Genomic DNA, 21,482 nt, shown 5'->3' with positions numbered 1-21,482 from the left:
CTCTCTCTCTCTCTTTCTCTCTCTCCCCCTCCCTCTCTCTCTCTCTCCCTCTCTTTCTCTCTCTCCCTCTCTCTCTCTTCTCTTCTCTGTCTCTGTCTCTCTCTGTGTCTCTGTCTCACTCTCTCTGTGTCTCAGTCTGTGTGTGTGTGTGTGTGTGTGTGTGTGTGTGTGAACTAAGATCTAGAACTCAGGGGTGAGGAACCTGAGACCTCAAGGGGGCCTCAAGGCTGCAGGTTCCCCACCCCTAACTGATTCTAGGTTTTAATCCTGAAATTTTCCCTTCCTACTTGTATGGCCCTCAGCAAGTTCTTTCCTCTCATCACATCAGTTTCCCCATCTGTAAAATAGGCAGCTGAACTATGTGTTCATAAAGTTCCTTCCACCTCTAAAACCCTCTCTCTGTCTAGACAGAGCCTGCTTATTTGACAGCATTTATTTTCAGTATTATCTTGCTGATTCTGAAAGTCATTCAGCCTCCCTCCCTGATCTCCACCTTGCTACCCATCCTCAGTCCTCCCTCTCTCCCCACTATCCTTCATTCCACAGCAGGAGAGAATAAGGCCACCATCCCTATCTTCCTTCTTGTCATGGATTCCTTCATCATTTTCACTTTTCAAAGGAAACATTTGGATGGAGATCTTAGGACTTAATGTGTTCATGTTTTACACCAAATGCTTTCAACATGAAAATCAGCCCAGATGTCTCTAATAAAAAATACCCTCCCTGTGCAGGTACCAGGAGGTTTCATTAAAATAACAGGTGATGAGAGCAGCAGACCTGCCATGGAAGAGAACTCACTGGCAGAGCAGAGCAGGCTTTTGGATTTCAAGGGCAGGGTCCAATTCCAGTCCAGTATTTTCCTTTACTTTGTTTTGTTTTTGTCTTTGTTTTTCAACCATTTTTTCCCCTTTTTTTGCATCTGAGTACCATATTTTAAATCTCCCCATAATCAAGCAATGTGCTGTAGCAAATCATATTGAACTGACAGGAAGAGAAAAACAGGACAATGTTGGGGATCTCTGGGCTATCCATCAAGCCAGAGGCAGATGTCCATACCCTTTTGTGACTCCCCCATCATCCTATAGATTTTCATTCCCATCTGACTATCACACATACACACACACACAGACACACACACATGCGCGCGCACACACACCATGGTTGAAATTTTTATTTTTTTTCCTTCCAGGACTAAGAAGGAAAGAGGATCAGAGAGCCCAAACCAAATCTGACTTCCCTTTTTACTTCCCCAGCTGAGGAATGTCATAGCTGAAGGGAGGGGATGGGGCATATTTGCTGTTGAGGATTAATAAGATAGTAATGCCTGTTCCCTTATAGCTAAGACTAAAAAATCTACAGTTTCACATTTATTTTCCCATTTGATTGTACACATTTTACATACAAAAGAGAGAGACACAGATACAATCATTAAATCAGCAGTCCACTCAGGCATGCCCAGATTCTCCCTCCAAACTCCTCCTTGTCTGCCACATTGGGGAAAGCTTTACCTAAAGGTCCTCCACCCCTGATTAGTGAGCCCTCCCCATCACCACCATTCTAGGATATACCTCAATGATTCTTGCCTGTCTGTCTGTCTGTCCTCCTTCTTGCCTGATGCACTGCCCAGATCCACTAGGGTGGCCTGGGGCCTAGCAAAGCCACATTCATATTTGTATATACCTGTTTACAGCTGAATCTGGCCATGCTTCAGATTTACAGGGACATAGAAACAGCATCCTTCCAAACACTTCCCTCACCTGCTTTCTTTCCATGAATTAGATGCATTTGCTTTTCCCATGTAACCAATCTGTTTTTTACCAGAGCTGTCAGGCTCCCCAGCAAACACTTAATCCACCACTGCTTTTTGTTTTGGATCAAAGGCTGAGCTCACTTACACTTTTGCTCTGTTTCAGATGTAACAGATGAATAGGCTGAAAGGAGAATTCTTTTCAGCTACATTTCCCCCTTCTAACTGTGAGAGAATAAGGCATTTTACAAGGTAGGGATTCCAAGAATGAGGTGCTAACGATCTGAATCGTGAAATGGATCTAAGGACAACTGTTCATGGGGAGGGAGTCCCCCAGATGCTGGGCTTTGAGGAGGGAGCTCAGGGAAGGGAGACAGAACATGCATATGAAGTGAATACGGCCCCAGAGAGCATAGAGGGACATCCTGATGAGACAGGAAATGGTTTATTCTCATGCCTTTATAACCTTTGTTTTTGCATGACAACATGATGAAAGAACATTCATTTTTGGAACAGAAGTCCTCCACTCAAATTTGCCCTCCAAAACTTGTGACTTTCTGGATCTCAGTTTCCTTATCAATAAAGAGAAGGGATTAGAAGTGAATTGGCAAAGATGACAAAAAACATTGAAACAGTAATGTTAGAGGGGACATTGGAAGACGAGCACATGGATCCACCATTGGTATGGCTGACAAGTGGGCCAATCATTCTAGTTCTGAATCGTATAAGAGAAATGATTAGACCTTCCGTATTATTTGAACTAGTAATCTAATTAATGTACGTACATATGCACCAGGGAACTCAAGGACATAAACAGAGATGCAATATAAGCCAAATTGTTCATAGGAATTCTCTTAAGGGTAGCAAAGATATCCAGTGATTGAGGGATTACAGGAAAAACAACCAGTGACATATGAATGAAATGGATGATTTTGTGCAGTGAGAAATGATGAATATAATATAATCTGATACATAATATATATAATATAATATAATCTGATGACTATGATCCCATAGCCTTTTGGTATGGGGCTCTCTCCCTAAAACTTTACTCTAGTCCTCTCTTCTAGAAGTTTCTCTGTGTTTTGTAGTCATTTGGGGTACTTCTGGATTGCAGCATTTAGAGAGAAAATGGATGATGCCAAAGCCCACCTTAGGTTGCTGAAAGGGAAAAAGATTGTGTAAAGAAATCAACATGAAAGAAACTATTAATCTTCATCATTTCTCTTTCCCCAGTTTTCTACACTAAAAACTTTAGGAGAGTTTCTCCTTGAGTGAGATCTGGGACCCTCTCAGTTAAGTAACCTCATTCCCCATAGGAGACATCTTTCACTGTATTATCTGGTACATATTCTTCTGTATATATCTTCTCTGATTTCTTTTGTTATAGACTTAGATAAATTCATTGTTGTTGTGCTGACTGTCTGCTATGTGCATTCATTCTGTAATTGGTATTTGGTGGGAAAGGGGTCAAGCCTTGGATATAAAGCATGGGAACTCTTTTTCCCCATTAAGAAACAGTAATTTAGTTTGAACCCCAAAACAATATCTGCAACACTAATATTATTTAAGGGAACAGAAAGATGCATTTCTAGCATGGTTCCTCCTCTCTTCTTGGTACTCTCTTTCTCTCTGAGGAGAGCAAAGTGGCTAAGCTTTTGACCCCAACCCCTTGTTTCCTTCCTAACAGGAATTAACATCTCCCTTGGAGAAGTATAGGGGAGGGGCGGCTAGGTGGCACAGTGAATAGAGCATTGGCCCTGGAATCAGGAGGACCTGAGTTCAAATCCGACACTTAACACAAAAATTAGCCATGTGACCTTGGGCAAGTCACTTAACCCCAACTGCTCTCCAAAAAGAAAAAAAACCAACAAAAGTATAGGGGAATAAGAGATAAGAGGCTGGAGATATCTCTTCTGTCTCCTTTGTGCCCCATAATGATACCCCCATGCCACAGACTGGGGAGAACCTTTCTACATAAGGAATTCTGAGAACCTTGAGATGTCTGTAAACTGATACAAAGTGAAATAACCAGAACCAAGAGAACAATATACACAATTATTTTAGAAACAGAAAATAAAAGATCAATAGAAAGAAGTCAAACTGACTAATAAAAAATGAAACTTTTAGGTAATGGATAATGAAAATTTCTCTCTTGTCATAGCAGACAGAGGGAGGGTTACTAACACAGAATATTATATATGCTATCAAATTCAATCTTAATGGTGTCGCTGCTCAGTTGTTATTACAAGTGATCGTTTAATCTGGAGTGGGGGAGTGTGGTAGGCAAAACAGAAGTCACATAAATGCAAAATGCAAAAGTAAGACTTCAAAAAATTGGTCACGACCCATTAAACAAAATTTAATCAAACAATGAAGAAGCATATATTCCTAACTCCTCCATAAGCAAATAAAATGAGTCAGAAGGACAAGCTCATCTCTAATATATCTTCTAGATCAAATGAGATCATGTATTGAAAGTGCTTTCCAAAATTCCCAAGAATTACATAAATATGAACTATTATTATTACTTCTCTCTGTCTTCTTTCTCTTTGATAGAGCTCAAATAGAAACAATTCTAGGGGAAGTCACTACCCTACTATTATTCTTTCATTTTTATTGTTCTGTAGCCTATTATATAGATGGAAAGAAAAGCTTGTGCTTTTTAAAAAATTTCCATCAATAAACTTTTATTATATCCCTACAATGTGTCAGACACCGTGCTAAGCATTGAGGATACAAAAAGAGGCAAAAGGCACTTTCTGCCCTAAAAGAGTCTAAAGAATTAATAAGGGAGGGGGCGGCCAGGTAGCACAGTGAGTAATAGCACTGGCTCCAGTATCGGGATGACCTGGGGATCAAATCTGAGCTCAGATACTTAGCACCACACCCAGAAATAACTGACCATATAACCTTGAGCAAGTTACTTAACCCTGATCGCTTAAAAAAATTTAATAAGGGAGACAACATGTAAACAAATATAGACAAAGCTATGTACAAGATGGATGAGATGTGATTAAGAGACAGAAGGCACTGGATTTAAGAGGGCTAGGGGAAGGCTTCCATTAAAAGATGGGGTTTTAGCTGTGACGTAAAGGAAGCCACGGAGTTCAGTAGTTTGAGAAGAGGAGAAAGAGCATTCTAGGAAGAGGGGACAGTCAGCCAGAGAAAATCCTGAAGCAGAGAGATGGAGTTTCTTGTCATCGGAGCAGGCTGGAGGTGAGTATTTCTGCATTAAAGAATACTTGTCAGGGAGTGAGGTATAGGAAAACTGTGAAGACAGGACATGGCTAAGTTATGAAAAGCTTGGAAATACTGGAGGGCAAGCTTACTGAAAACATATTTGATTAACTCCAATAGCTGACAGAATGACAGAGATGGCATGCTCTCCATCCTGTTGCCACGTTCTTTGTTGTTTTATTTTTTTTTTTAATTTGTTGTGCTAGGTCTCTATATTATGAAAGCTTTTTTTTATTCCATAGAGCTTGAAGATCAAGAGTATTCAGTGGGGTGATATGTATTAAAATGTTACTTTTATAGCTTTATAGGTCAATGTTACATCTACTTGACTATGGACAGTAGTTTTATATATGGTGATGTTATATTTGCTTGCAGGTTTGTTGAATTCTCAAGGCTGTTTTGAGGTCTGGATTTATTGTTTGTGCATTTGTTATTTGTGGAGTCATCAAAGATAGGGAACTTCTGATATATAATTCTAGCCATAAGGTCGCATCTTCCCAGGAATATGCATTTGTTGCTTTTTTTTTTTTTTACAATTTACAGTGTTGAACAGTTTCTACTTTTCCTCTTAGCATCATTATCATTATCACCATCATCATCACTCCTACTGCTGTTGTTCTAGCTCTAAATCCCTGATCCCAATACTATAATTTTAATATCAAGGGAATTCTTGAGATATATACCCTACAATCATAGAGATGAAAGGACTTGAACAGTCATTGGTCCAACCCCTTACTGACACATCAGTTCCCTGTACAACACCTTTTACATGGTTCTTTATGTTTTCCCCTCTGCCTCTGCTTGAATACAATAGCCATGTGGTATAGTGAATAGAGTACTGGGTCTGGAGTCAAACCTGAGTTCAAATTTGGCCTCAGACACTTACTAGCTGCATGACCCTTGGCAAGTCACTTAACCCTGTTTGCCTCAGTTCCATCATCCATAAAATGAGCTGAGGAAGGAAACGGCCATGATCTTTGCCAAGAAAACCCCAAATGGGGTCATGAAGAGTTGCACATGATTGGAACACCTGAACTACAGTACCTCATAATTCAGCTTATTTCTCTGTTGTACTGCTCTCATCTCCTCTAGTCTGTGAATTCCATGAGGTCAGGAACTGTATCTTATCTAATTTTAATATCCCTTCCCTCAATCTAATGCTAGCATAGGTCTCTTTACATGGTAGTTGATGAATAAATGTTCATTGAATGAAAAGTCTTCCTTTTATTGAGGAGAAATCTGTCTCCCTGTGGCTTTTACCTATTGATCTTAGTTTGCCTCTTTGTAACTGTACAAAATAAGTCTGCTCCCTATTCTGTATGACAGCCCTTTAAATATTCAAAGTAAACATTCATATCCACTTTAAATCTTCTTTTCTCCCGGTTACCCTAAGTCTTTCAATCCATCATAAATAACACTTTTGAGTCACCTCACTTTCCTACTCATACTTCAATGTATGAGATTCAGTTTGACAATGTCTATCCTCCAACTGGCTCCCAGAACACCATACATCAGATGTGATCTCTATGGTACAGAAAGCAACAGGACTATCAGCTTCATGATTCTGGACAAAAGAAAGACAATCTTATATGAGATATATAAATGATATTATTCAGGAGAGGCATAATCAGAAAAAAGGAAGGTAGGCCATATTGACAAGATTGAGTGTCAACAGATAAATAGCTTCAGTGCTACATGGCACTCAATAATATAGAAATAAACAAAAGAGGAACTTTAGCTCATCATATAGAGTACCTATAAATCAACAACATATATTATATGCCATTTATTATAGTAGGTGAGGGGAATACAAAGAATGAAAAAACAATCCATACTTGGAAAGAACTGATGTTTATTTTTTATATTCATTTTTTTTCTTTTTTTTAATTGCATGTAAATGAAAACTTTTAACAGCAATTTTTTTTTTAAGATTTGGGGTTACAAATTTTCTCCCTCCCTTCCTTTTCTCTCCCTTCATCAAAAAGACAAGCAATTTGTTACAGATTATATATGTGCACTCATGCAAAACACTTCCCTATTAGCCAAAAAAAAAAATTAGGAAAGTAAAAAAAAACAAGAATGTTTGATTTGCACTCAAAGTTTTAGTTCTTTCTTTGGATGTGAATAGCATTTTTCATCATAAGTTCTTTGGAATTATCTTAGAACATTGAATTGCTGAAAAAAACTAAATCATTTACCTTTGATCAGAACACAATGTTTCCGTTACTATGTATAATGTTCTCCTGGTTCTGTTCATTCCCCTTTGTATCAGTTCATGTAAGTCTTCCCAGGTTTTTTCCAAAGCATCCTGCTCATCATCGATTAGAGCACAATAATATTCCATCAGAATAAATATAACACAATTTGTTCAGCCATTCCCCAACTGATGAGTATCCCCTCAATTTTCAATTCTTTGCCACCACAAAAAGAGTTGTTATAAATATTTGTTTATGCTAAGGCCCCTTTTTTTTTTAATCTCTTTGGGATACAGTCCTAGTAGTGGTAATAAGAGCTGATGCTTTATTGAGGGAGACACCAAAGATAGATAAAAAGATGATGATTAGATAGATAAAACAATTAATATAAAGAATAAATATCAATAAATTCAAAGTAGTTAAATACAAGGTAGTTGGGGAATGAGAGCACCCAGGGAGGGAAGGGGAGTAAATGCTTGTCCGATTAAGGAGGTTCAGGATTTGTGTGAATGGAACACTCAGGCACTTCAAAAAATCCAACATACTTTATTTAGAATATAGGTGAATCAGAAGGAAACCAGAGATAAGAGTAAAGGCTTAGGAATAGTAAAATGACAGCAACTAAGATTAACATACATATACATATTTACAATCATCACCTATGCGGGGAAGCACCAACATCTGACCACACAAGCTGGGGAATCCCTGGTATAGCCTTCAGGGTCCCACTTGGGAGGGTCACAGGAAGGAAGTCTTCTCCATGGGTGGGATTGCAATTTGGGGTCTGAATATTACACTTTACATAGTGCTAAGAACAAAGAAGGCATACTGCCAGGTGTTTTTTTTTTAGCAAGAATGGTATCTTGTGTGAGGCCAGGAAGGGAGGCCAATCCCTCCAAGGTCCCCCCAAGAGTGATGTTTCCTTGGAATAGCTAGTTCTAGGAGTTGGGCAGTTATCATATCTCTTCTCAAGACCTGGCTGGGGTCCCAGGGGAGGAGCAACCCTCATGTTCTCAGGATCCTCTGTTCCCAAACAGCTTGGCATAATAGAAAGGTCATATTGAGTTGGGGCCATGGTTTGTATAATCTAATTGCTCAAAGAGGGGCTTACCTTGACCCTTCAATGTTTCATGAAGAAGGTGGTACTTGGGCTGTTTCTTAATGAAAGGGATGGATTTTATGAGGCAGAATAAAAGAGGAAGAGTATCCTAAGCATAAGGGATGAAAAGCAAGTCATGGAGACAGGAGATGGAGCACCCTGAGTGAAGAATGTATAAAGGGATCCTATGAAGTATATAAAGAAGGGCATGAAAAAGAATTTTATAGGATTAGAATATGTGAATGTATAATGACCTGCCATTTTGGGGGGTGAGGAAGTACTTGTACCAGTAAAAGCATAGATCTATTTTAAAAGAATTAAAGAAAAACACAATAGTCAATGACTATAGTAATCTACTATTCAATAAACCCAAAGACTCCACCATTTTATAAAATCTGCTGGGAAAATGGAATATAGTATGGCAGAAACTGAACATACACCATTATTTTATACTGTATACCAAAATAATGTTTGAATGGGTTCACAATTTAGATATAAAGGCTGAGGTGTAAGCAATCTAGGAGTATAAGGAATAGTTTACCTGTCAGATTTGTGAAGAAGGGAAGAATTTGTGACCAAACAAGAGATAGAGAGCATTATAAAATGCAAAATGAATAATTTTGATTACATTAAATTGAAAAGTTTTGTACAAACAAAGCCAATGTAACCAAAATTAGGAGGGAAGCAGAAAATTGAGAAATAGTTTTTTTACAACTAGCATCTCTGATAAAGGCCTCATTTCTAAAACATACAGAAAGCTTAGTCAAATTCATAAGGATACAAGTTATTCCCCAATTGATAAATGGTCAAAGGATATTATGAACAGGCAGTTTTCAGAGGAAGAAATTAAAGATATCTGTAAGCACATGAAAAATGCTCTAACCCACTATTGATAATAAGAAATGCCAATCAAAACAACTCTTAGCTATCACATCTCACTGGTCAGATTGGCTAACATGACAAACCAGGAAAATGATAAATGCTGGAGAAGATGTGGGAAAAAATGGAGAATTAATACATTGTTGGTGGAGTTGTGAACTTATCCAACCATTCTGGAGAACAATTCGTAACTATGTCCAAAGGGCTCTAAAAAGTTGCATGCTCTTTGACCTAGCAAAACTACTTCTAGGGCTGTACTGCAAAGAGATCATACAAGTGGGAAAAGGACCCACATGCACAAAAATATTTATAGCAGCTCTTTTTGTAGTGGCAAAGAATTGGAAACCAATGGGATGTCCATCAATTTGGGAATTGCTAAACAAGCTGTGGTATATGGATATAATGGAATTCTATTGTGCTGTAAGAAATGAGGAGCAGGCAGACTTCATAGTAACCTGGAGAGGCTTATATAAACTGATGCTGAGTGAGGAGTACAGAACCAGGAGAACATTCTATTCCATTACAGACACATCATATCTGTGATGACTGACTTTGACAGAAGGAGCTCCCCTCAGCAATGCAAAGTTACAAGACAATTCCAAAGTACTTATGATGGAAAAGACTATCCACATTCAGAGAAAGAATTCCAGAGTCTGAATGCATATTGAAGCAAACTACTGCTCTCTCTCTTTTTCATTTCGTTTTATTTCTTCTTCCTCATTATTCATTCTATTGATTATAATAATTCTTTACAACTTGACTGTTTAATGTGAAGGTATATGTAGAACCTATATCAGATTGCATGCCACCATGGGAGGGAGGAGGGCAGGGAGAGGATGGGGGAGAAAATTTGGAACTCAAAAGCTTGTAGATCTGAAAGTTGTTAAACTAAGAATAAATAAAAAAGAATTGAAGAAAAATTAAAGGGAGGTACACTATTGTAATGAAAAGAGCATTGAACTTGTAAGCTAGAAAAGCTGGTAAAAGTCAGTACTTTACTACTTTTGAGCTAAGTAATCTAGGGTAAATCACTTCACTTCCCCAACCTCAGTTTTCTAGTTTATGAAATGTGAATAGTAATAATAACCTTTTGTTTGTGAAGTGCTTTCTAAATTATGAATAATTGGATAACTGTTGTTATTAATAGTATTAATTATTCAGAAACAGTGAGAAAAAAACTAAGTTCACTTAAAAATCTTATAATCCAAGATCTTATTTTGACCAAAAAAAAAGTTCAGCATACTAAAATTAAATTATCCCATCATGGTATCTACATAGGTCCTTTCAAATATGAAAAAAAAATACATGGAATTCTATCAATCATAAAGTATTTGTTCTTAACCTCCTATATTTTAAACTTCTAGAATGCAAAAAAAAAAGTTAAATAGTCCCTGCCCTCATGGAGTTTACATTTAACTTTGTAGGCATTAACATCTGGCAGTATCAGAAAAGAAAGGTCTCAGAAAGAAAGTTGATCTTCAGTCTCATCTTGAAGGAAAACAGGGATCCTAAGAGGTGGGAAGTTATCCTATCCTTTGCCTTCTTTTTTACTATTGCTTACATTGGACATGTTCAGGGTCTCTTAATATAGCACTTTCTTCTTGACAATTGTTATAAGGAGAATTGAAGGTAAATCACTGGGACATGATTTTAGCTATTTAAAAGTATAACTTTGGGTCCATGTGGTGCCTGACACTTTTTTAAAATAATATTTTATTTTTCCCCATTTACATGTAAAAAGCAATTTTAACATTTTTTGAGTTCCAAATTCTGTTCTTTTCTCCCTTCCCTCTCCTCTTCCTGAGATAGTAAGAAATATGATATAGGTTATACACGTGCAATCATGTAAAATATTTCCTTATTAGCTATTTAGAAAGAGGAGGAGGAGGAGGAGGAGAAGGAGAAGGAGAAGAGAGAAAAGAGAGAGAAAGAAGGGAGGGAGGGAAGAAGGGAGGGAGGGAGGGAGGAAAGAAGAGAAAGAGTGAAAAATAATAAACTTCAGTAAGTATTTAGACAAGATCAGTTCTTTCTGAAGAGGAGGATAGCGTTTTTCATCCTATGTCCTTTGGGATCATCTTTGACCATTGTATTTTCGAGAATAGCCAAGTCATTCACAGGTCTTCATCTTTCAATATTGTTATTACCATGTATGATATTCTCCTTGTTCTGCTCAATTAACTTTATATCTGTTCATGTACATCTTTCCAGGTTGTACATTTTTCCAGGTTCTATCAGAATCTCTTTGTTTGCAATTTGGGTACTCTCACCAAATTTACTCATATCAATGGCCAGCTTCCCCTTAAGTCACTGAGTGTATATACTTGCTGGATTGGCCTAATGACTCCTACCCTGACTCTGCTCTCTGAGCAGGTGAGTAAATAAACTCCCATGAGCTCAAAATAGGGGAAATGTCAAACACTGAGAATTACACAAATTATTATTTTTCTAAAGAAGAAAGAACACTGTATTTGAAGTCAGAGACCGTAGGTTTTAATCCTGTCACTGAAATTAACTACCTGTGTATTCTTGGGAAAGTCACTTCTTGCTTGGCCTTGGTTTCCTCCACTGTCCAATAGGGAGGCTGGATTAGATGATTTCTATATCTTATCTCTTTATTCTACATCCTATGAAACCAAAAGGAAAGCAAGATCAGATTAAATCTTAGCAAATGAGATGGTACAAACTATGTTGAAAAGCAATTTAAGTTTTCTTGAAATTACTAATCCCCAATTATTTGTGTATACCTCAAATGTTAATGTGCCTATGTTGCCTTCTTTGATTGAGATTATAGAGAATCATTGTAGAACCCTTGACAAATGAGTCCAGGAAAGAGACTCAGAGAAACTGATAATCATAAAACTCAAAGATAGATAGAACTTGGAAAAGGGACACAAAGAGAAATATAAATGAAAGGACAGAAAAGACAAAAAAGTCATGTTTCTAAAATTCAGGATGTTTTGAGTGATAGGGAACAAGAAATTTGGGGATATTAGGAAAGGTACTGTAATGATGAAATATCTCCCCCACTCCTGACTATAGAGATCAAGGCAATAGACTTTTATTTCCCGTCTCCCCTTGGGCTTTCAGGAAAGATGGAAACCTTTCTTTGTGGATACAGGAAAAGTCTATTACAAATGTTACATATTTGTTTCAGACAATCATTTAATCTTTATAAATAGCATTTGCCACAATCTTTTTCCTGTTTGGATGTATTTATTATAAATGCATTTAGGAAAAGAATTGGAGGTGAAAAATTACTCTAAAACATTTTGCTAGTGTCCTGTATTAAACTGGGGGCTCAGAGCTAAGATATAGAATAAATTACAGATCCTTTGATATAACATACCAGAGATGAGGAATGTTTATAGTAGGAAAACTATCTAAGAAGTGAGTCAGTAGTTGGATAAGGGAAGAACAAATAGAAATGATTCAGTAGGCTTTTTTTCATCCCACCCCATCATTGCAATAAGACATGAAGAACATATAAAAAGCATTTAATACAAGCTGTTTGGAAGAATGAGAGATATAGGGGCTAGAGCTGTTAAGAAAAATTTTGCAAAGAAGTTGGTGTTTAATTGTTTTGACCTGGAGATTAAAAAGCAGATATTAAGAAAGAATGTATTTTATACAATTCAGAGTAGAAAGAAGAAACTCACATGCCAGCTCACTGGGGGCAAGAAATATTTTATTTTTTCTTTTATCTCCAATGCCTTTAGCAGTGCTTGAATAGAACAGATCTATAATAAATGTTTACTGTATTGATTTGTATTACCAAGACATTTGAGCTAATGGTTGAAAGTGAGGGCATGGGAAACTTATGTTGCTGAGTCTTATAAGGAAGGAGTTGACTTTATTCTTAAAAGATTTTCACAATTTTTTTTTTCCTGTCTCTAAGTCACCCAGAATTCCCTCTTTGTATCCCTTCTCCTTCCACTTTCTAGAGAACTATTTCTTATAATAAGGATTTTTTTTCTAAAAAGAAAAAGAACTGAAAAAAAATCAATAAAACTGATAACCCCCCCCAAAAAAAATCACATGATCTATGCCATGTTCCATCACTTTACAACCTAACCTATACAAAAGAGTGGCAGAGGTGTGTGGATAAGAAAATTTTCTTATTATATTTTGTCTTTGGGACAAAACTTCTTTGGAATTTTGCAACATTGTTTTGATTGTTTTATAGGTATTATTATTTTTATTTCCATTGTGGTTGTCATTGTGTATATTGTTCTCCTGTCTTCATATCAGCTCATGTAAATCTTTCCATGATTCTCTTGATTGATATTTGTCACTTCTTATAACATGTCTTTACATTCCTATACTCTCTGTTTAGTCACTCCCCAATTAACTGGCATCTAGATTGTTTCCAATTCTTTGATACTACAAAAAATTCTGCTATAAATATTGTGGTTTAGATTGTGCTTTTATTTCTTTTTTCCAAGGACAGTAGACTTTATTTAAATGTAACTCCAGGGCTGGTTTCAACACACAGTTGGAAGGATCATATCTGACATTTTACCTGTGAAGGGTCAGGCAATAAATTGCTTATCTCCACTGGCAGTTGAAAGGTATTCTGGCTTCTTACAGACAGGTACCTGGGACATATTTCTCACCCACTGAATGTGTATTTGTGCTTTTGTTAGCTTTGAAATATAGAAAGGCCTCCCCCTCCGCCCCATACCTTCCCCATTTCAAACTCTCTAGCTGGACCACTAACATTCTTTTGCTAATAAGTGATATTCCATGGCATTCTCATTCATATGCAAAACCTTTCTCTCCCACAGACACTCCAAGAAATTCATTTAGAAAGGAAATGGTGGTTTCTTTCTTTCTTTCTTTCTTTCTTTCTTTCTTTCTTTCTTTCTTTCTTTCTTTCTTTCTTTCTTTCTTTCTTCCTTCCTTCCTTCCTTTCTTTCTCTTTCTTTCTCTTTCTTCCTTCCTTCCTTCCTTCCTTCCTTCCTTCCTTTCTTTCTTTCTTTCTTTCTTTCTTTCTTTCTTTCTTTCTTTCTTTCTTTCTTTCTTTCTTTCTTTCTTTCTTTCTTTCTTTCTTTCTTTCTTTCTTTCTTTCTTTCTTTCTTTCTTTCTTTCTTTCTTTCTTTCTTTCTCTTTCCTACACCCATCTCCCCAACAGCTATGATATCATTACACAAGTGAATATGGGGATTGGAAGAGCAAATGCCACTCTTGAAATCTGACAACATTATAACTGTTTAGGCTGGTATGAACAGTGGAAGCTGTCATATCATTCAAGGGTATGGTAGGGACATCTTAAGAATATTTTATTACTGACAATTGAATCATTTTAACAGTTACCTTAAAATAGAGAATGAAGGCAGCCAGTGTAATCTTGGTGTTTAAGATTTTATGAAGATGTTCACAATTCTTGTTCAACAGAAAAAAAAATAAGTTTCTTATGATTTAGAAATTCCTACATTTTCTAGCTCATTTCCTTGTGAGGAGCTCTATACCTGAGCAACAAGCTCAAGGGGATACCCTTCTGGTCCCTATATATCCCCCCATATATGTTTCCTTACACTTGAAATCTTATCTCTAGGTGAAAAGCCATATTTTATAAAGAGAGAAAGCATTGAATTTAATATATGGTCAAAAGACCACTGAATTCCAAATCAGAAGAGATGGGTTCAAATTCCTGCTTCATCAGTCACTACCTGTGTGACCTTGGAAAAAATTCATTACCTTTCTTGTCCTCTTCTAAATCAAGTAGAACAGATTTGACTTTCAATAGCAGGCCAGTTCCAGAGAGCAGGTCTGAAGAAAAGCAGAGAATGAGCACAGGGTACTGATGATCTGAAAGGGATGGGGGGGGGAACAATAAGGAAAGGGAAATGGGATGCAGAAAGTGTATCCAGAAACAAAAAAGGGAAATACAAACTAATGAAACAGTGATTATTTAAATAGTGTTTAATTTAAAGTTTTACAAATGCATATGCAATGTATTTTAGCTAATTTGATACCCAAGATAACCAAAGGCTTTATCATATTGGAGAGGCTTCCAGTAGAGTTCTGGAAATGGTGTGAGTTAGGCACCATTATGAATTTGAAAAAGGTTCAGTGACCAGGGTCACATCAATCAATCAATCAATATTTATTAAGCATCTACACATTTAAGGCAATGTACTAAATACTGGGGATATTAGATATCTAAAAGGCAAAAGACAATACCTAACTTCTAGAAGTTTACAGTCAAATGAGAGACCACAAACAAATAAATACAAATTAAATTATGTACAGGGTATGTAGGAAATTATTAACAGAGAGAAGGCACTGGAATTAAGGGGACTTAGGAAAGACTTCCCATAGAAGGTGAGATTTTAGTTGGGATTTAAAGAAAGCCAGGGAAAGCTAGAGACAGAGAAGAAGAGAGAGAACATTGCAAGGATTAGGGACAGTCAGAGAAAATGCCCAGTGCTAAGAAATGGAATGTCTTGTTCATGGAACGGGTCAGGAGGACATGTCATTGGGTAGAAGAGTGCATTGTGTTGGGGAGTAAGGTGTAAGAAGACTGGGAAGGTAGGAGAGGGTTAGGTTATGAAGGGCTTTGAATGCCAAACAAAGCATTTTGTATTTTATTCTTCAGAGATTATTAAGTCACTTGAGCTTGTTGAGTAGGAGGGTGACAAGGTTGGGCCTGCACTTTAGGAAAATCACTTTAGTGGCTAAATGGGGGATGGATTGGAGTAGGGAGCAGACCCCACAGCAGCTATAGTACAGGCATGAAGTGATGAGGGTCTGGCTGAGAGTGGTTGTAGTGCAAGAGAAGAGGAGGCTTATTCTAGAGATGTTAAAAAGGTAAAATTAATAGACATTGGCATTGCAGTAGCCATGGAGGTGAGAGATAGTAAGGAGTAAAGGATGACTCTTATGTTGTGAGCCTGAGAGACTGGGAGAATGGTATTGCCCTCTATAGTAACAAGGAAAGTAGCTAAGTAGCATAGTGGATAAAGTTTAAGGCATGGAGTCAGGAAGACCTAAATTCAAATCTGGCTTCAGACACTTACTAGCTGTGTATATTGTCAATGTGATACCCATAGCAGCCTCTATGGATGTGCATACATATTTCCAGGGTAAAATCGCAAAATAGAAATAACTCTCTTCCTCAAAGGCAAAACCAAAATATTCATTCAAATATCAGAAGCCACTTCCACCATGGATGCACCAGCATCCCCAAGCCTTCCTTCCCTTAGGCCTCCCCACAAACAAGTTCCCCTAGGCAAAATTCCTCCCTCTCTCGCTCAGGATAGCTCCACTGCCTAAGCTCTGCCTCACTCTCTCCTAGTTTTGCCTCATTCTTCCTGCTCTACCTGTTAGGCAAGCTCCTCCCACCATAGGCTCCATGCAACTCAAGCTCTGTGTGACTCAGTTTCCATTACAGCAGTCAGCTGAGTCCAAGCTCAGAGCAGGTCACATAAGCACATTTATGGGAAGGAAAGATCTTCCCACTACATTAACATTACACTGTGTTTCTCTGGGCAAGTCACTTGACTGTTCTCTGCCTCAGTGTTCTCATCTGTAAAATGATCTGGTAAAGGAAATGACACATCACTCCAGCATCTTTGCCAATGAATCCCCAAATGGAATCATAAAGAGTCTGACACAACTGAACCAATTAAACAACAACAAGATAGGGGGCAGAGAAGCTTTGGGTGGAAAAATAATGAGTTCTGTGTTAGATACATTGAGTTTAAAATACCTATTGTACATCTTGTTTGAGATATCTGAAAGGCAGGTGGAGATGTGAGATTGGGGGTTAGCAGAAAGATTGGGAAAGGAAAGGTAGAATTGAAAGTCTTCACCATAGAGGTGGGAAGTGATGAAATCAATGAATGAAGATGAGAGAGAGAGAGAATGTATGAATACTTTTGTGAAATTCTTGAGAGCAAAGACTGTCTCAGTCAATGCTATATACATTCATTTTCCTTCATTGCATTGTGTGATGTAAAAAAGTTTGTCAGCTATCAAAAACTGCTTGTGAAAGACATTCTATTCACTTCTAATACCTTATCAAAGAAGTTCTTAGTGAAAAATATAGATTTTTCTCATAATTATTTTTATATAGTCACTTTTTGTTTTCGTAATAAGGTCCATTTTTTTCTCATAGTTATGGTATATGTTCCTTTTTCATATACTTTGAGAATCAATCTCAAATGTGCTCACAATTGTGATGCTTCCAACACAGATTTTGTCTCTCCACATTTGATCTTACCCACCTGATTCTCTTATCTTTGTTCTCTTGAGTGTCACTTCTAGCTTTTATTACTACACATCTGAAATTATAATTGAAGTATTAAAGTGTGACGGCTCCACAGTGCTTGATGATTTAAAAAAAAAGTTTGTTATAAAAGTATTTTTAGATATTTGCCACCTCTCTTCTGTCTGTTGTCTTAATTCCAGCTTCATCCTTAAATACCCTCTCAATGACTTTTCTTCTTGCCAAGCTTTCTCTAAACTATTTCAAAACTCTAATTCTTTTATTTTATGAAAGTATAATACTCATCTTTCACCATAATAATCTCAATCATATTTTGCAGATAAGTTTATATTCTAAACCAATACTACCCTTGGCTTTGCTTGGCAATTAAGGCAATTGTTTCCTAAGTTGCCCTTTAGACTTTGAGGCATCTTATAGTAGCAGATGATTTATAATGAATAAAGTTCTGTATGGAGTTATTCTAATAGATATTGACATCCATTCATCTGTCCATATCTCATTTTTCAGGACTAATAATTTGTTTAAATAGAACAAATTGAGTTTTCTTAATTTTATCCAGTCACTTTTTCTCATTTTTATTCTTTGTTCTAGGCTTTGTTTTCATTTTTTTTAATCTAACAAGTCTGAGGTCTAAAGGTACACAGATAGTTGATTAAGGAAAGACTTCAATCAGTAACAGTTATTTCCTTTCCATGAAAGCAAATTTCCTCCTTTTCCCCCCTTTCTATTCAGTGTCCCTAGCTCCATCAAAAGACTTTCAGTTCCTTTCTCAAAAAATATACTCATGATGTATAGGCATGAAGATTCTGTGTAAGACTTTGTATAAGACTCGTATAAGACTTTGTATAAGACTTTGACCTTTCTCATTCCTTGTTCTTGATCCATATTTCCGAACATAATTTTCACCTTCCTTGCTTATATGCCCTTTTGCATTGAAGCCACAGAGCAAATTGATGTATAAGATAAAGTTATTTTCACATTTTTAAAAATACTTAACCTAAGTACTAAAATACAATGCCTGGATATCCTATGAAATGATTATTCTTGTTGCATTTGAATGCACGGTAAAGTTGACTGTGCCAGTGTCTTTATTTGCTTTTCCAATAAAATCAGTTAGTCATCCTTCAATTATTCCAAGAATGTTGAGATGGAGTGCATTCATTTCCTACAGAAATGCATTAACACAATGGTCATTGGACAAAGATCTCATATTTAGGTAGTAATAGTTCATGTTTATAGACAGTCTAAAAACTGTGATTTTTTAGTACCATTTGAAACTTCTTTCTACTGTCATTCTAGCAATCTTTACACAAATGAAAGAAAGCAACACAAGTGAGTGCTACAGCCTACATTAGTCTTTTTTTTCATGGGTTGCCATGAAAAGGAAGTCAACACCAAGAGGCCAATCTAGTGATGATGTGATTCTCAATCCTTAGTTATTCTGGTACTTGGAAGGCAGACAAAATCTGTTTCCATGACTCTACTGGAACCTTTCCATCATGATAAAGACACACAGAGCTTGTGCTCCTATAGTGTTTTCAAGGACCCAGGGTCATTTCCATGCTGTGATGGGATATTGTATACTAATTCTAATGCTAGCTGATGCAAAGTATTACCATTAGAATTTGAATTAGCATTGGTTATGGTATCAGTATCAGAATTAGCATTAATATTTAGATTGGTATTGGAACTAATATCAGCACTTGCCTCAGAAAGGCATTAGACATATTTCTAAGACCTCTCCTATAACCTAGTAAATAAGTCCTTGAAACTATGTCTTACAGATGCATCTGTTAGGCAAAAAAATCACAGGGGTCTTGTAAAGGAAAAAAAAATTATAGCCCAGCCACTTAATTGTACTTCAGAAGTCCAGTGCAGGTAAACAGATTGTGGCTGATGCTATGTTTAAGGTAAACATTTCAAAAAAGGAAATATATCTAGAAAAGAAGAAGTCCTTGGTGAAATTTTTGTTTTTACTTTGTTTTCTTTTGTTTATAAATGTAATAGACTTGATTAGCATCAATTCAAAATTACACAAGTTTCTCCAAAGTCACATGGGGGAAAGGACATGGAAGTGGTAGTCAGAAGATCTGGATTAAATAAATTCCTGCCATTTCAATGGATCAGGAATGCTGCCTCCATTTTTCTATTACCAACCTCTAGCTGTAGGACTTTCCCCTCTCTGAGTTTTCTTTTTTTCTCACAAGTTAAAGGTGGACTGGAGAGGAACAGAATGTCACAATACTTGTACTATCAACAACAATAGTAATTCACATTTTTATAGGATTGTAAGGTCAAATAATGTCTCTTTCTTCTTTCTCTCTCTCTCACACACACACAAACACAATCTGTGGGGTAGCATGTATGTAATAATTCTAACTCTCCATTTTACATATGAGGAAACTGAGGGTCTGATAATTACTTGACTTTTCAGTGGGACCCACCCAGGAAATGTACAAGTCAGGATTCCATCCCAGGTCTCTCTTGACTCTTGATCCTGCATTATTTAGGTGATAGTCCACAGCTTCTCATGAATAGATATATTGTAAAAACCACATAACATTATATATTCTAAGCACCTTGTGATCACAAAGAGCTATATTAACGTTGAATGTATATTTCCATCTGAACACACGATACAGACATATTTTCTATGAGTAGGAACATTGGGTGGGATGTGAGGAGGGGAAAACATTATGAAGAGATTTTTGTCTTAAACTCTAAGGTTTGAATAGTTGTGTGGTAGAAAATTTGTTAGGTTTCAAGTCAGAGGACCTATGTTCAAATCCTGACAAAGGTAGTTATTACCTGTGTGACCCTATGCAAATTGTTGAACCTCCTATCTCTCAGTTCCCTCACCTGAGAAATGAGAAGTATCATTGTAGATGACATCTGAGGTACTTTCTATCTCCAGATCTCTGATATCCTCACCCTATGACCTTAGATCACAGAATGTTCAATGCAGAAGGGATCTTAAAGCAGAGACAGTCACACTGGAAGTCACATTGCAGGATGCTTTCAGTTTATAAAGGGAAAACTTGAGCTTCTGAAAAGTGCCTTGCACAAGGACATGTATCCAATGGCCTTTAGTCAGATTCAGATGTGTATTTCAGCAATAATACCTCCTGGTACCATGTATCATACTGCACTGTCACAAACTCAGTAATGATAGGAGAAAAAAAAGTCACAATTCCAGGCAGACATAAAAACAGCAACACAGGAATGTCATGGAGTGGAGCTTCTCAGAGAAGTAAGAAGGAATGCTGCTGCCATTTTGAACAATGTTCCTGGAGTGTGACGTGATCCCTCCTAGTTAAGACTCATCAGTCCACAAAGGTTAATGAGGTGGCAATTTTAATACCACACAGAAAATGGATTCAGTCTGCACTATTTTCCATTCTCATTACACTGCTGATTAATTTGTCCCACTTTCCATTCTTTTTATGATCTTTTGACAATAAAAAAAGAGTCATCACAGACTTTTAATTCGTACTGTCTGCTATAAATGACGACAGTATGAGAGTGATGTTTGTCCATTCTGACATTTGACATTATGACTATTAAAGTCTAGTCTCTGAATTCTCCTATTCTTCCTTTTCTTTGGAACTGATGAGGATGTCAGAAAGGTTCCTTATCTGTGTCCATTAAATTTAATACAACATATGTTTATTAGGTGCCTACTATGAGCAAAGTTTGAGCTTTGATCCTGGGAATAAAAATGAAAAGAATAAAGGACGGACAATGTTTTAGAGAATATGCTGCCTGTTAAGAGAATATGACTCAGTACTTTAAAAATATTTATTGAAATAAATTTATGAGCAATATGAGAATCATCTTTATAGATATGTAAGTTGAAGCCATTGGAGTAGGAGTTAGTCTAAAGGGAGGAGAAGGCAATGACCCTTTGCTGAATGCCCATGATTAGTAGGTATGAAATTTATTATGAACCAGCAAAGGAAACTAAGGTAAATGGTCAGAAAGGTAGGATGAAAACCACTAGAGAGCAATGTCACAAAAAATAAACAAAAACCTAGAGAATATTCAGAAGGTAATTGACATGCCAAATGCTACTGAAAGGCCAAAGATGATAAG

This window comes from Petaurus breviceps, unplaced genomic scaffold (assembly GCF_028583685.1).
Source record: "Petaurus breviceps papuanus isolate PSGF00001 unplaced genomic scaffold, PetGlider_PUasm1.0 176, whole genome shotgun sequence".
In the NCBI taxonomy this organism is placed as follows: Eukaryota; Metazoa; Chordata; class Mammalia; order Diprotodontia; family Petauridae; genus Petaurus; species Petaurus breviceps.
This window is presented reverse-complemented; position numbering follows the sequence as displayed.